General features: G+C 29.0%; 1 long non-coding RNA gene across 5 annotated transcripts; it reads left to right on the forward strand.

Moving 5' to 3' along the window:
* The first annotated feature begins 11,044 nt into the window (after positions 1–11,044).
* On the forward strand, positions 11,045–13,673 carry LOC139886599 (uncharacterized). 5 transcript variants are annotated; one of them, XR_011772517.1, is made up of 4 exons: positions 11,045–11,349; positions 11,450–12,863; positions 13,021–13,131; positions 13,424–13,672. It is a non-coding gene; the product is annotated as an uncharacterized lncRNA (long non-coding RNA). The 5 variants fall into 5 exon arrangements; XR_011772518.1 differs by having other exon boundaries at positions 11,048–12,132; positions 12,279–12,863; positions 13,424–13,669; XR_011772519.1 differs by having other exon boundaries at positions 11,048–11,576; positions 12,174–12,863; positions 13,424–13,669.
* The last annotated feature ends 1,182 nt before the right edge of the window (positions 13,674–14,855 follow it).

Genomic DNA, 14,855 nt, shown 5'->3' on the forward strand with positions numbered 1-14,855 from the left:
TGGTCAACGACCATCGGCCGAAGGTAATTCATCAGCTGCAACAGCAGCAAAGTGACGGGTTTCAACCCAAAATCACCAAATCTCGACTTTGGACACGTTTTTGACCTCAAAACTGAACACAACTCGTACACTTGACATTTAAAAACATAAACCCATAACTTTTATGCACAAACAACAACAAATTGAACCAATTTGACACAAAATCCCATTTTAACAAAAACTAACTTAAAATCCCATTTAATCACAGATTTGATCATGAAATCTTACAAACTTTACCTTGTTAGAATCACAATGACACAAGAAACGATTTGACACCAAAATCAAGCTTTAATTCGAGATCAAATGATTTAGGGTTGTTTATGATGATGAAGATGAGGTTAGGTGAGAGTGAGAGTGGGAGGAAGGTTCAGGAACAAAATGAGGGGAATTAGCTGCCTTTACACTTATTTTGTGGTTAAAAACCCATACCCCACAACACAAGAGTATTTACCAGTTATCTGATATCTTTCGCACAAGATTAGGTAACCCAAACGAGGTCCAAATAAAATAAACAGACCTATTCCGGAACCCTTGTCACAAACTGGACACAACACAACTATAATAAAACACTAATAAAATAATTAAAATAAAAGCACTTAAAACTAAGCACAAACCCTTAGGGCAAAATAGACAACTTACAATTAGCCCGGGTTTCAGTCTGTTACATTCATTGTACTCATTCTTTTATTATTTTAATAATATTCATCGGGGTAACCCTTTACCAAAAAAAATAATAATACTGATATGATTATATTTATACATGTTCTACTAAACATCTATATAGAATAGATCACTAATATAAACTCTTATAACTAATAATTCAACGTATTAAATATTAATCAGATCGGATGTTAACCTTTAAGAGTTGTAATCTAGAGAAAACAAAGAAAAGGTTGAGATCACAGGAACACTCCTCAGCCCTTGGATCACTTTTCATCATTGAACCAGATTAAACCACTAATATATACAGGGAGGGTATTATCATCATTTTGCAAATACAAATCTCGTACGTAACAAAACCATGAACCTTATCGATCAAAAACCCTAAGCAGCTCCTGGCGATGGCGATTGAGGTTTCTCAGGCGAACAATCAGTCATCTTCAATCTCGTTAACACCATTAATTCACTCCAATTGCTGATTATACGATTCCATCACCGTCATTAACTTCGATTCATAAACAGTCGTTCATTCCCGAATTGAAAGTATATACGAATTCGTTCTCAAAATCAATTGATATTCACCTTCAATTTAAGCAAATGGAACCAGAAATCGATATCAGTGACGAAGAACAAATTGAAATCCAGAATGTTGAAGGTATGTGTATTGTTTCTTCTTCAATCACATGTGATTACATTTGGATGAAACAGTATTTACTTTGAATTTGAGTAATTTCTTCATCAATCACATGTAATATCCAGTTAGAAAACTGAAAAATCACATGTAAGTGTTTTATGATATGCATTACTGTGATATAAAGTGATAATGATGAATAGAATGAAGATAGAAACTGAACTGCTGTAAATTTCCAGTTAGTCAATCACATGTGATTGAGTTTTATGATATGTATTTTGTTGTTAAGTAATCTTTGATAATGCATTACTGTGATATAAAGTGATAATGATCAATACAATGAAGATAGAAACCGAACTTTTGTAAATTTTTAGTTATTCAATCGCTTGTGATTGAGTTTTATGATAATACATTATGTGATATGTATTTTGTTGTTAAGTAATCTTTGATATGAATGATAATCACATGTGACTTACTATGCAATAAGATTTTCAATCACTATAACTTATGCAATTTGTTTGTTGTAAATGACTATAACTATATGCAATTTGTTTGTGAATGTTTTGTTGTTCAATAACATGTGATTGTTTTCTTATTCAATCACATGTGACTTATTATGCAATAACTTATGCAATCACTACAGAACGAACAGGTATGTTATTTGGCTTATTACAGTATCTAATCACATAAATTGACTGTTTCTAATCACATGTGATTGGCATGTTATTTGATATACTGGAGTTTCTAATCACATGTGATTGTCTTCTTTGACACGTTATTTGCTATATTTGAGTTTCTAATCGCATGTGACTGAAATGTTATTTGGTATATTGAATTTTCTAATCAGATGTGATAGTCTTTTTTGACATGTTATTTAGTATATTTGAGTTACTAATCACATGTGATTGACATGTTATTTGGTATATTTGAGTTTCTAATCACATGTGATTGTCTTCTTGGACAGGTACAACCTCAAGTTTGTACCATTTACTGACATAGATAACCACCGTAGGTGTGTCATAGTTGTTGCGGGGTTGATCAGGGATGAAACAGCCGAGAGTTACACATGGCTTCTTAATTGCTTCATGAAAACATTCGAGAAAGAGCCAAACAACTCATTCTAAACCCAAAACCCGATATATAGTATTATTATATCTATGTTTATTAATGTACAATCACATGTGATTGATATTCAGAATCACAAGTGATTAGGCATGCAGAATCAAAAGTGATTAGACATACAGAATCACAAGTGAATATGTAATTTACAAAGATAAGCAAATGACATATGATTCATTTATTGGCACTTGTACCTCAGAAAATGTTTGTTTTACATTTTTTATGTTTGTTATTCTCATAAAATTGTGATAAAGAGGTGTTGCAATAAAAATTATGGTGATTGCAATGCATAATCACAAGTGATTGGAATGCTAAATCACATGTGATTGTAAATGTATCATCACAAGTGATTGGATTGCAAAAAAATGTAGCTGTTCAATAAACCATAGTAGATAATAAATAAGCGATTGAAATCACAAGTGATTGATAAAAATCACAAGTGATTGACAAAATCACATGTGATTGTTCACTAAAATTTACCATACAAGCTACTATAACATTTACCATTCAACAAATAAAAACTTGATCAACCATCAAACAAAATAAAAACCATTAACCCATATTAGATAATCGACCATGAACAAATAAAAACCATTAACCATAGTAGTTATCATTCAACAAAAACATACATGTGTTAAATATATTGTGTAACAAATAACATATTTGGTAAGACATAAAATGTAACCTCAACAAAATACAAACTGTTTTCTTTCCACAAAAACACTTCACTTCAATTTTTCTAAGTGCTCCTTTGATTTTGCAACACGTTCGAATCTTGATTTTTTGCGTTCACAACAACATTCCTATAGTCTTCTTTCGGATGAAGTTTGTTGAATTCTTTTGTATCTTAAATTATCTTCTTGGCATGCTGATTTAGAGAATGTGTTAAAATCTTTGCTGCATACCCAATTCTAACTTCCTCAGCTGATTTCTTTGATCTAATGATTCAGGAGCCAATTCCTGAGACGACCCATCCTAATCCATAAGGACGAATTCAATAACACATGGTTACATTGTGAGGTATTTGACCTCTATATGATACATTTTACAAACATTGCATTCGTTTTCAAAAAAATAAACAAACTTCTATTACATCAAAAGTTGACAGGCATACATACCATTTCATAATATCTAAACTATAAATGACCTAATCTGTCATTTACTTAATAATAATCTTTATTGAACTCAACGACTTGAATGCAACATCTTTTGAAATATGCCATGAATGACTCCAAGTAACATCCTTAAAATGAGCAAATGCACAACGGAAGATTTCTTTCAAACCTGAGAATAAACATGCTTTCAAGTGTCAACCAAAAGGTTGGTGAGTTCATTAGTTTATCATAATCAATCATTTCCATAACTTTAATAGACCACAAGATTTCATATTTCAATTTCTCATAAACATAATCTCATATCAGGCATTTCGCAAACTGCATAGAGATAAAAATCATTCATATGGTGAACGCTTGATAACCGAACTAACAGGATGCATATAGAATATCCCCATCATTCTGGGACTCTCATCGGATATGATAATCGAAGTACTAAAGCATTCGTAACCCGAATAGGACGTGTCAAGGTCCATAGATCTATCCTTAGAATTCGCGTCAATTAGGGGTCATTTCCCTAATTCTTAGGCTACCAAGCTAAAAAGGGGCATATTCGATTTCGATAATCCAACCATAGAATGCAGTTTCGATTACTTGTGTCTATTTCGTAAAACATTTATAAAAGCAGCGCATGTATTCTCAGTCCCAAAAATATAAAGAGTAAAAGAGAGCAAATGAAACTCACAAAACTGTATTTCGTAGCAATAATGCATATGACGGCATTGAACAAATGCAAGGTTAGCCTCGGATTCACGAACCTATATTAAGTATATATATTTGTATGTTGGTCAATATCTGTTTAACAATTTAGGTCAAGTCGTAGTGTATCACAATCCTAATGCTCGAGATTATCATACAAAAGTCAACATAAGTCATCTAATTCAAAAATGATTTCCAAAATCTATATGAGTTTATTATATAACTTAAATATAGTCGTTTTATATATTTAAATATATTTATCAGATTTTATTAGAGTGAATTATATAAATCATTTATTAATAAATAAAAATTTATATTAAAATTTTATACATGATAAAAATATACTTTTATATATCTTAAGTAATAAAATTTATAAAGTTCACTTAATATCATAAAAATATAGTGATATGTAATATTAATGTAATTATATTACGTGTGGTAAAAATATCTTTGTATCACATATTTATTTGATAAAATATTATTGATAATAAGTAAAAGTTGTATTATTTTGTAATAATAATAATTATTATTATTCTACTAATAATAATAACAATATTTATATTTACTAATGATGATATTAATTATGATAAAATGATAATTTTAATTATGATAATCTTCATAATAACGATACTTTTTAATATTAACTGTAATAATAATAATATTTTATAAACATAATAATTCTATTCAAAATAATAATTTCTAATAATAATAGTAAAATGATAATAATAATGATATTTTATACTAACAATAATATTCTTATTAAAAATGATAATTTTAATAAAAATGATAGTTTTAATATTAATGATACTTTTAATAATAATAATAATAATAATGATAATGATAAAAATAATGAAAACGATATTTTATCTGAATCAATATTTTACAATACATTAATTTCATCATGATACTTATACTCATTATTTCCTAATCAATTTGTTTAATAGCTTTTAGTCGCCTTTTATATCGCATTCATAATAATGATAACAATCGCAATCATAATAATTAGATAATACTAATATTAGTTTTAATGACAATGATACTAATAAGTATTATAATAATATTAATGATAATACTAATTATAATAATAATAATAATAATAATAATAATAATTATGATAATATTAATAATAACTTTAATGATAATAACGATAGTAATAATAATAACCATAACAATTTTTAATAATAATACTTATAATAATAATAATAATAATAATAATAATAATATAATAATAATAATAATAATAATAATAATAATAATAATTATTATTATTAGATAATAATAACGACGATAATAATAATAATCATTTTTAACAATAATAATACTAAAATTAATAATAATTCAGTTGACCATATCTTTTAATCTGTTCATCAAAATCACACGATTCCTAAATGAAAAGTTATTGATTTTTCGTCATCTTTCCAACGACATGCATATCATATACCTTATTCTAGTAGCATATGTATTAAATTCATGATTCATCATAAACTATTTAACGACAAAATTTAACATACAAGAATGCATAATCATATATACTCGAGCACTAGTCAGGGATACACTATTTATATATAAAAGTTAAGTTATGAGTGCTCACGTATAAATATTGTGATTCAATATTGCAGGAAAGTACGTAGATGCAACGGAGATGATAAACACTAGATTGACCTCATGAGCATACCCTCGAACATTACCCATAACTTCCATAACTATAACTCATAATTTCCTTAGCTCTATCCCGCTTGAAAAACACTTTTTGACATAACCCGCTCATGGCTCCGTCGTAGTATTTTATGTATATACTAATAAGAATAATACTTCTAATAATAATAAGATTAATAATAATAATATTAATCTTAATAATAATAATAATAATAATAATAATAATAATAATAATAATAATAATAATAATAATAATAATATAATAATAATAATAATAATAATAATAATAATAATAATAATAATAATAATAATAATAATAATAATAATAATAATAATAATAATAATACAGAGTATGATGAGATAGATAGATGAAATGGTGAATGAGTCGAGCAGAGAACCATCGAGCTTTATAGCCAAATTCTGACACAGACACCTCCACGATCGCGGAGGTTTTGTGCCTATATGCTTCGCAATCGCGGAGCTCCTTTGTCCAGCTCATTCCCAATGATTTCAAGGCTGCCGACGGTTTATAATATATATATATATATATATATATATATATATATATATATATATATATATATATATAATTAATTTATATAATTAATTATATATTATATTATATTCACGTACATAGTTAACTTGTAATTTTTGTTCCGATGACTTGTACGTTCACTCTCGACTTATGTTTTGGTTTCGGTTTCTCGAACGCATGTTCGTACGCTTAGAAAACTAACACTTAATGTTACGCGACGTGTACCTTTAACAATAATTAAACTTAATCATCGATAGACTATATTACCCAAAGTATAATCTCTTCATTTGAGTGTTGTGGTCATTTGCTTCTATAAATCAATGTTTCGTTGTTTACCAAAGTATATTATTTTAAGACAAAATGTTTTATAACTTATGTTATTACTATATCTTATTACTTTGTAAAATATAAATATATTTTCATTTGGAAATGTAGTTTATCTATGTTAGAAATATTTATTTAGTAATATATTATTTAGTCTTTCAAAAGCTATTTATATTTCAAAGTATAATTTAAAATCGTTTACATAATATAAAAATATTGTATCATATAACGTTTACATTTTAAAATTCAAATAGATATAGTTCATTTATGTACTAGTGTTTATTTTACTTCTTAGCGTACTGGTTGACATATCTAAATGTCAATCAAATCAAATAACGAGCGTTACAATCGTTTACTTAATTAATTTGAAATCAAATATATCTAATATACATAAACACGTTTTAAATACACGTTGCAATTTATCTATATATTTAACAACCAATGATCCAACTCGCGTTATTTAATCAAAGACATTTTAAATAATCAAGTTCTATTATTTCGAAAAACATTTCGTACATTTGAAACTAAACTGATTGAATATTATGAATATTCAATCCTCCACTAATTTTTGTCTAACCTTCGTTAGTTGACACATTTGTTCTGACTTGTAAATCACTTTACCAATTTTCCGAATATCGTTAAAAAGGATTAGATTTCTTAAATCAAAGTGGACCTCATAATAGAGACTCGTAAACATATCACAATGTTACTGATAAATCAATCATTTGATATTACCTTCTAATTCCATCGATAAATATATTGAAACAAACACGTTCATGTAAAATATTATAAGTTTAATACTTTGTTAATATTCTCAAATTATAATATATATATATATATATATATATATATATATATATATATATATATATATATATATATATATATATATAATCATATCCGTTTATATAATGGTTCGTGAATCGTCGGAATTTTTGAGGTTAAATGAATGTATGAACACAGTTTAAAATTCTTGAGATTTAACTTAACAACTTTGCTTATCTTGTCAGAATCATATAAAGATTAAAGTTTAAATTTGGTCAGAAATTTCCGGGTTGTCACAGTTCCTCCGTCCAATCCTTCTCGGTTGTGGCTTTAAATCTTTCCATGTGGTACATGGCAAAAACACCACAATCTACAACATTTTCTCTTGTTGTCCATGGCAAATTCATTCGACTTGGAAGCAGAGTTTCAATCTTCTTCTTCAACATCCTCGGCCTTTTTTTTCAAATTATCCATTTTATGATCATCATCATCCGTCTTTATCTCAACACCATCAAAAATTCTAAAAACTTCCTTCTTTATACTTTGATAAGATATCAAAGTCTGCTCGTTTAGATATTTAACCAAACCTTCAGCTATTTTCTTTGACAAAAACTTCTTCAAGTCATCAATCAATCTGAACTTCTCGTCAATGACTCGACAATATTCCTGCATATAAGGTGAAAAAGGTTAGAATGCAGTCACAAGTGATTGGGAAATTACAATCACAAGTGATTGGACAATCACAATCACAAGTGATTGGACAATCACAAGTGTCTACGTAAAAGTAGGCAAGATTACCAGGGAGTCGATCAACGTTAAAGTCTAACAAAGAACGAAACCCAAGCTTGCTCACGCATTCCTTTTTAGCATGATTAAGCAAAGCCATAACATTAGCAAACGGCTTAGGAGTGGTCCTAAACCTCAGTGAAGGTAACTCCTTCACAGCAGTAACTTTTGCAACTTTTGCTTTAGTTTTAGGCTTCGAATCAGCCTTGTCAACGAGTGCCTTGCGTTTGCGAGTTTGTTTATCTGTTAAACATGTAAAATATTAAACATTAAAACAATGAAAAACTGCATGTTAACATCTAATTGTGACTTTGAAGTAACTTCACTAATTTGCACATTAAAACAAAGAACAATCACATGTGATGGCATTACTTCAATCACATGTGATTTCTGCAAAAATCACATATGATTGAAAACCTAACAATTGCATTCTGATGACAAAGATTAAATCTGATTACAGAAACCATACGTTGCACATTAAAACACAAAACAATCAATTATGATGGCATTTGGTAAACACATTAAGACAATGAAAAACTGATTACAGGTGATTATGCGTAAATGGTACATTAAAACAAAAACATCACAGTTGATTCTGCTTTGCTAATCACATGTGATTCTGCTTTGCCAATCACATGTGATTAAAACATTAAAACTATGAAAAACTGATTACAAAAACCCTAAAAGGTATTTTAAAACAAAAACATCACATGTGATTAAAAACACTAACAATTACAATCTGATGGAATTTAGTATTTCTGTAATAATCACATGTGATTGGCAAAGCAGAACCACATGTGATTAGCAAATCGAATGTATAGTACACTTTTCAACAACAAATGTAACTAATATACTGGTAAATAACACGCATAAGATAATCACAAACAAATCACATGAACATGAAGCACGATATCTCTAAAAACCCTAAAAAAATTAAAAAAAACACTGAAATAGAACAAACAGTTGAATGATTGATGAATAAAACATAGTAAGCACAAACAAATCACATGTGATAGTAGAAACAAACACGAAGCAATATATCTAAAAACCCTAAAAAAAAATTAAGAAAACAATGAAAATAGAACAAACACTTGATTGATTGACGAATAAAAGATAGTAAAATTAACTAGAGTGTTGGCCGGAGCTGGTGGTTTAACCGGAGCTTGTTTCTTAGCCGATGAAGATTTCAAAATTGAAGATTCCTTTGACTTCGCCATTAGTTATAGATCGATGATTAGTGATGAAACGTTTGATTGCTGGAGAAATTCGAGAGTATGTTGATTGAAGATGGCGATACAGATGTTCAAGAGATAAAAACCCTAAAATGGAGATTGAGAGAGAGAGAGAGAGAGAGAGAGAGAGAGAGAGAGAAAACGTATGTGTGCAATGTGAGGAATGAACGAGATGGATGCAGTGTGTGTACAAAATATTTGCAGTAAATTTATGAAATTGCCCCTCTGCCCAAAATTACATATATTTGATCAAGTTAATTTCAGGCATTGATGAGCATCAATCTAAAGGCTGCAATTGATTCCCCAAACCCATGATAAAACTTGGACTCAAATGAATATCCTTCTAACCTTTAATTCTCAAGAATAGAATTATGGAAACAGGATATATGTATATGTAACCTTATTAAAACCCAATCAATATATCGGATTGGTGATAAATGGAATTACATTTTAAAGAATAAACTAGTGAGATATGAACCTATGATGTTAACATTGAATTTTCAACAATACCTTTTAGGTTCTCGTTAACGTATAAAAATTATTGTACAATTTATCAACCATCTTTTAAAGTCAACAAAAATAATTGCTATGTATCAACAGTTTTGTACACATCCACGACAACTGCTCTATAAAACCCAATCAATAGTTGGTGTGGTACATGAACAAGGGGATTAAGGAGGCCTGTGAGGGTAGGTTACTTCCCATCTATAAAAATTAATTATAAACAGTTTATGTACATTTTACACTAGTTTCATAATATAACTTTTGAAATTATTTTAAATTTTTGAAGCCCTATTTTTATTTTATTTTTATTATAAATATTATAATAATAATAATAATAATAATAATAATAATAATAATAATTATTATTATTATTATTATTATTATTATTATTATTATTATTATTATTATTATTATTATTATTATTATTATTATTTATATATTATTATATTATATTATTAATATTAATATAAATATTATTAATACCGACGTTTCAATACTAGAGATTATGTTTATTGAATGTTAAGACTTAAGACGTAACTTTTGTATGGAATTTTACTCGATACAAATCCTAAAAATTTTAACCCTTCAAAAACTCATTACAACAAAAATGATGATTCTTCACACTTATTTTTTAACACTTGAGGCAAGCGTGTAATTTTTTATTTATTTGTGCACGCTTATGAATGTGTTGTAAATTATCACGCTTTTAAATGTGTGTCTAAAATTCTTCACATGTATAAGTAAGTGCAAATATATACACACATAGAACCGTGTATATATTATTAAAGTTCTTCACGCTTTTAAATATATTAATATTATAAACTCTTTTAAGTGTGTACTCCCAAATATGCAAACTAAATGAAGCGCACTACATGTTTTGAAGCGTGAAGTTTGATTGTTTATGAAAGATTGCACCAAAAAGTGTGTAGTTTTTTTTATAAGAATTGGTACTCCGTATTCATTTATTTATTTAGTTTATTTAAATTTAATTTTAAGCATAAATATCGTAACAGGATATAGTCGTATATGCCTATACCAATTTCTTCCCCCAAATCAGCTATACTCGTATAGTACCAATTCATAGCAATTAGCAAATGTATTTTATCCATCATCTGCACAACTAACTGGACTGAAGCCCTAGTTCTTCGAATTTCTCGATTGTTATATTATCCTTGTGATTTATGAGTTATAATAATGCGATTCTATTCGATCAAACCCTAATACTTTGGGTTTTCCTTCTCTTCCGTCCAATTGAAGATTAAATACAGTGATCTCATCTTCTGGCAGGTTAATCTATTAACTTATTGATTTTTATTGCTATTAATTTGGTTAATTTTAGGTCAATTTACCAATTTATCATCTCGATAACCGTTTTATGTGTGCGAAGTTTTGCAATTGATGTTAATGAGTGGGATGGTGGTGATGATGAAGAAGCCTAATCGGCCTAAATGTCTCTGATGTTCTTCTCCATGATCAGGTTGAACAATTACAAATTAAATCGCGTCGTCTTGCAGGTAAATTGACCGATTTGTTCAAATTTCGTTCTATATATGGTTAATTTTAGGTCAATCGCTACTTTTCTTCTTTTTATGTCACTATCTACCTTCCATTCCGTGTGTTTAACTTCGATATCAGTTGATTCATGTCTCAATAACCGTTTGGTCTTTGTGAATTTTGCATCAATTATTTGACATGTGTGTATGATATTTGTGAGGTAATGTATTCACTCGAACTTCTTCGCTAACCAATGAAATTGTTAGGAAGCAACAAAACAGCTTTGAATTGTACGCTACTTGTAATTTACACGCATGCTAGATGTTTGATGAAATGCCTGAGTGACTTGTAAATATAAACTGCTTAAATTCTTCTTTATGTTTATGAATTTTTAAGTTTAAGTATCACCTAAGTAATATGCTTAGCTACTTTCTTAATTATCTATTCATCCATGTATTATACAGATACATATGTTTGTTAATATGCCAATGCCTAAGTAACCATTTATAAGTCTGTTAATATGTTAATGATAGCTAACAAAGCACTGTGTTTAACTGGGAAGGATGCAAAGGGAAGGTTAACTAGTTTCTTAACTATCTGTTCATGTATTTATACAGATGCATATGAAATACTGTAATAGTTAGCTACTGACCTAGCTAGTAGCACAAGTTATCATCATGAGAATCCTATTGGAGTTACTGTTTCTTTCGTATGACCTACAGTTACAGGGAGTTCCTCCATAGTTTCCAATATTGCAATAATTGTATGACCTTACCTGACCATCCTGCTGAAACTATACGAATAGAAATTATCCGATACGCAATGACCATTTGGCATGTTCCTGGTTAGAACCTCTAAAAAGATCGTAACACAAAGAATAAGGTGGCAGAATGGATAGAGCTAGATGGTTCCGCTAAAGGGTCAAACTGGCTCCAACTGTTAGTTTATTCAGGGGTTAAGTTCACCCAAAACTTATTAAATGTATGATAAATATGAGCCCAAAAACTTTGTATACATTAAAAGTGGCTTGTATGATTTTTTATCAGTCTGACTTTTTGTATGTTAACAGGGACCGTTTGCTTTCAATCAAGGCTTTATCTCAAATTTTTAAAAGGTTGGTTCTGTTGATCAAATTTGTATATTAACTCCAAGGACCATACTGTTTTGTGTGTGTGTATGATTAGCAGGTCTTTGGAATTTTGTTTTCCCCCTCCTGGTGGTATCAATCGGAATGCCTTGGGTAGAGGATGTTCACAGAACAAACGAAGATTACTGTGTAGAGGATATGCTTCTTGCCTAGCATAAAGGTATTCCTAAGTTGATGTTGTTTCTAAGATATTAATCAATTGATATGAGGTTTTAAATGTAAAATATAAATAATTTAGTCATAATTGTCAAATACGGGATGTAACTTCGGTGAGTTGTTTCTGTTTCTATCATATGATAAACATGAATTACTTTCAGATAGTGAATTTGGTGAGGAGGTCCCTGTACGTTGTTCGTGTTCCAAAGGTTACATCAACCCATTTTAGAAGTTTGTCGATCAAAGAAAACGAATTATTTGTATCTTCGGTGGTGAGTACTGCTATCTCTTTTCAATCTTTTGCTTATAATGTGTTTTAAGAAATATATAGCATAGTCAAATCTTTTTGGCCTTTTGCAACTTGAATGTTTCCCGCTTGAGTTGTATGATTGTTGAAAAGATATATTTTTAATGTAGCTTGCCACTCGAATTATTAATGACAATTTTCTTTTATTAAACTTACTAATGACTATTCATTAATGACAATTTTCTTTTAGCTAGTGTCTATTTAATCACTAGTAAGTGCAGCTCATATCACTTTCAATCCTGATTTATTATTTGCAGGTGGATGCTCAAAGAGATGACAAAAACATACAGGAACTCGACCCATCTATCAAAAACTTGACTCATGTTGATCCTGCACATAACTGTAATGAATTTGACGCCTTGAAACTAGATGTAGTTAAGTGCCAAAATCAATTTTTTTTTTTTTCATTTTGTGAATAGTTTTTTTTTTTTTTTTTTTTTTTTTTTTCCCACTTTAATTGATCAATAATATGTGATACATTGTCTTTGTATGCTTTTTTAGATGTTGTTTCCATCCTGTACGTATCAAGTGTTTGTTAATTTTTATTACAGTTATAAATATTATTATTATTATTATTATTATTATTATTATTATTAGAGATTAAATATTAATAATAATTATTATTATTATTTATTAATTAGCTCATACAGCTAGAAACGGAACACAATATATATGAATATATTCATTATTTTAGTTTTCAAAAAATAGTGATTTGTACACACTTTTAGATGTGTATATTTGAGGTGATTGTTCACAAATGTAAGTGTGAACATTTTCAAAAAATGTCACATTTACATATGTGAATATTCAATACAGATTGGTCACACTTGGAAATGTAGATATTCATTTAATATCGTCACGCTTGCAAGTGCGCAAATAGTTGATCAAATTTGTTACGGTCATTTTCCACACGCGTTGTAGAAGTGTGAGTTTCATTATTATACATGCATAAAAGCGTGTATATATGGCCTAAAAAATGTGTAGATTTGACTATTTTGTTGTAGTGACTTTAACTATCCCAGAATGTTTTAGGATGTTTTAGTTTAGGTAGATTTTCAAGATTTTCGTTTTATTATCTTTGTATCTCCTAGCTTTGTTGAGAAAAGCGACACCGAATTATAGCAAACCTACTAGTAATACTTGAAATAATGACAATAAAGAAACACCAAGATTTAACGTGGAAAACCCCAATAGGGTAAAAACCACGGGCAAGGAAAGAAATGTTTTACTAATATGAATAATAGGAATTACACTTCGCTCTAATTACAAGGATAAGTACCAAGTTTTATATCTCTTGTAATTAGGAGATATATCTCACAAACTCTCTATTAGACTACTAGAACACAAGAAGGAAGAATGTGTTGGGATGCATTTTGAAGCTTGCAAGATCATGTATTTATAGTAGAAGAGAATGACATCATGGTAAATAATTTGTGCACAAAAGTCTTCAAAACACAACTTTGCATGTGTTTGTTGACTATAGAACTCACCTAATATTGCCTCCCATATTTGACCTTATTATTTCAACAATCTCCCACTTGAAGATTTGATTGAAGCTCAATCAATCTTCACACGATAATCATTCATTGCCAATGATGTTGCTTACGTTTCCGCTAGGCCGCATGAGGAACGGCACCAAATAAACTTGTCACGATTGATTGACTTTGTTAGAAAATCAGCCACATTTTT

This window comes from Rutidosis leptorrhynchoides, chromosome 1 (assembly GCF_046630445.1).
Source record: "Rutidosis leptorrhynchoides isolate AG116_Rl617_1_P2 chromosome 1, CSIRO_AGI_Rlap_v1, whole genome shotgun sequence".
Taxonomy (NCBI): Eukaryota; Viridiplantae; Streptophyta; class Magnoliopsida; order Asterales; family Asteraceae; genus Rutidosis; species Rutidosis leptorrhynchoides.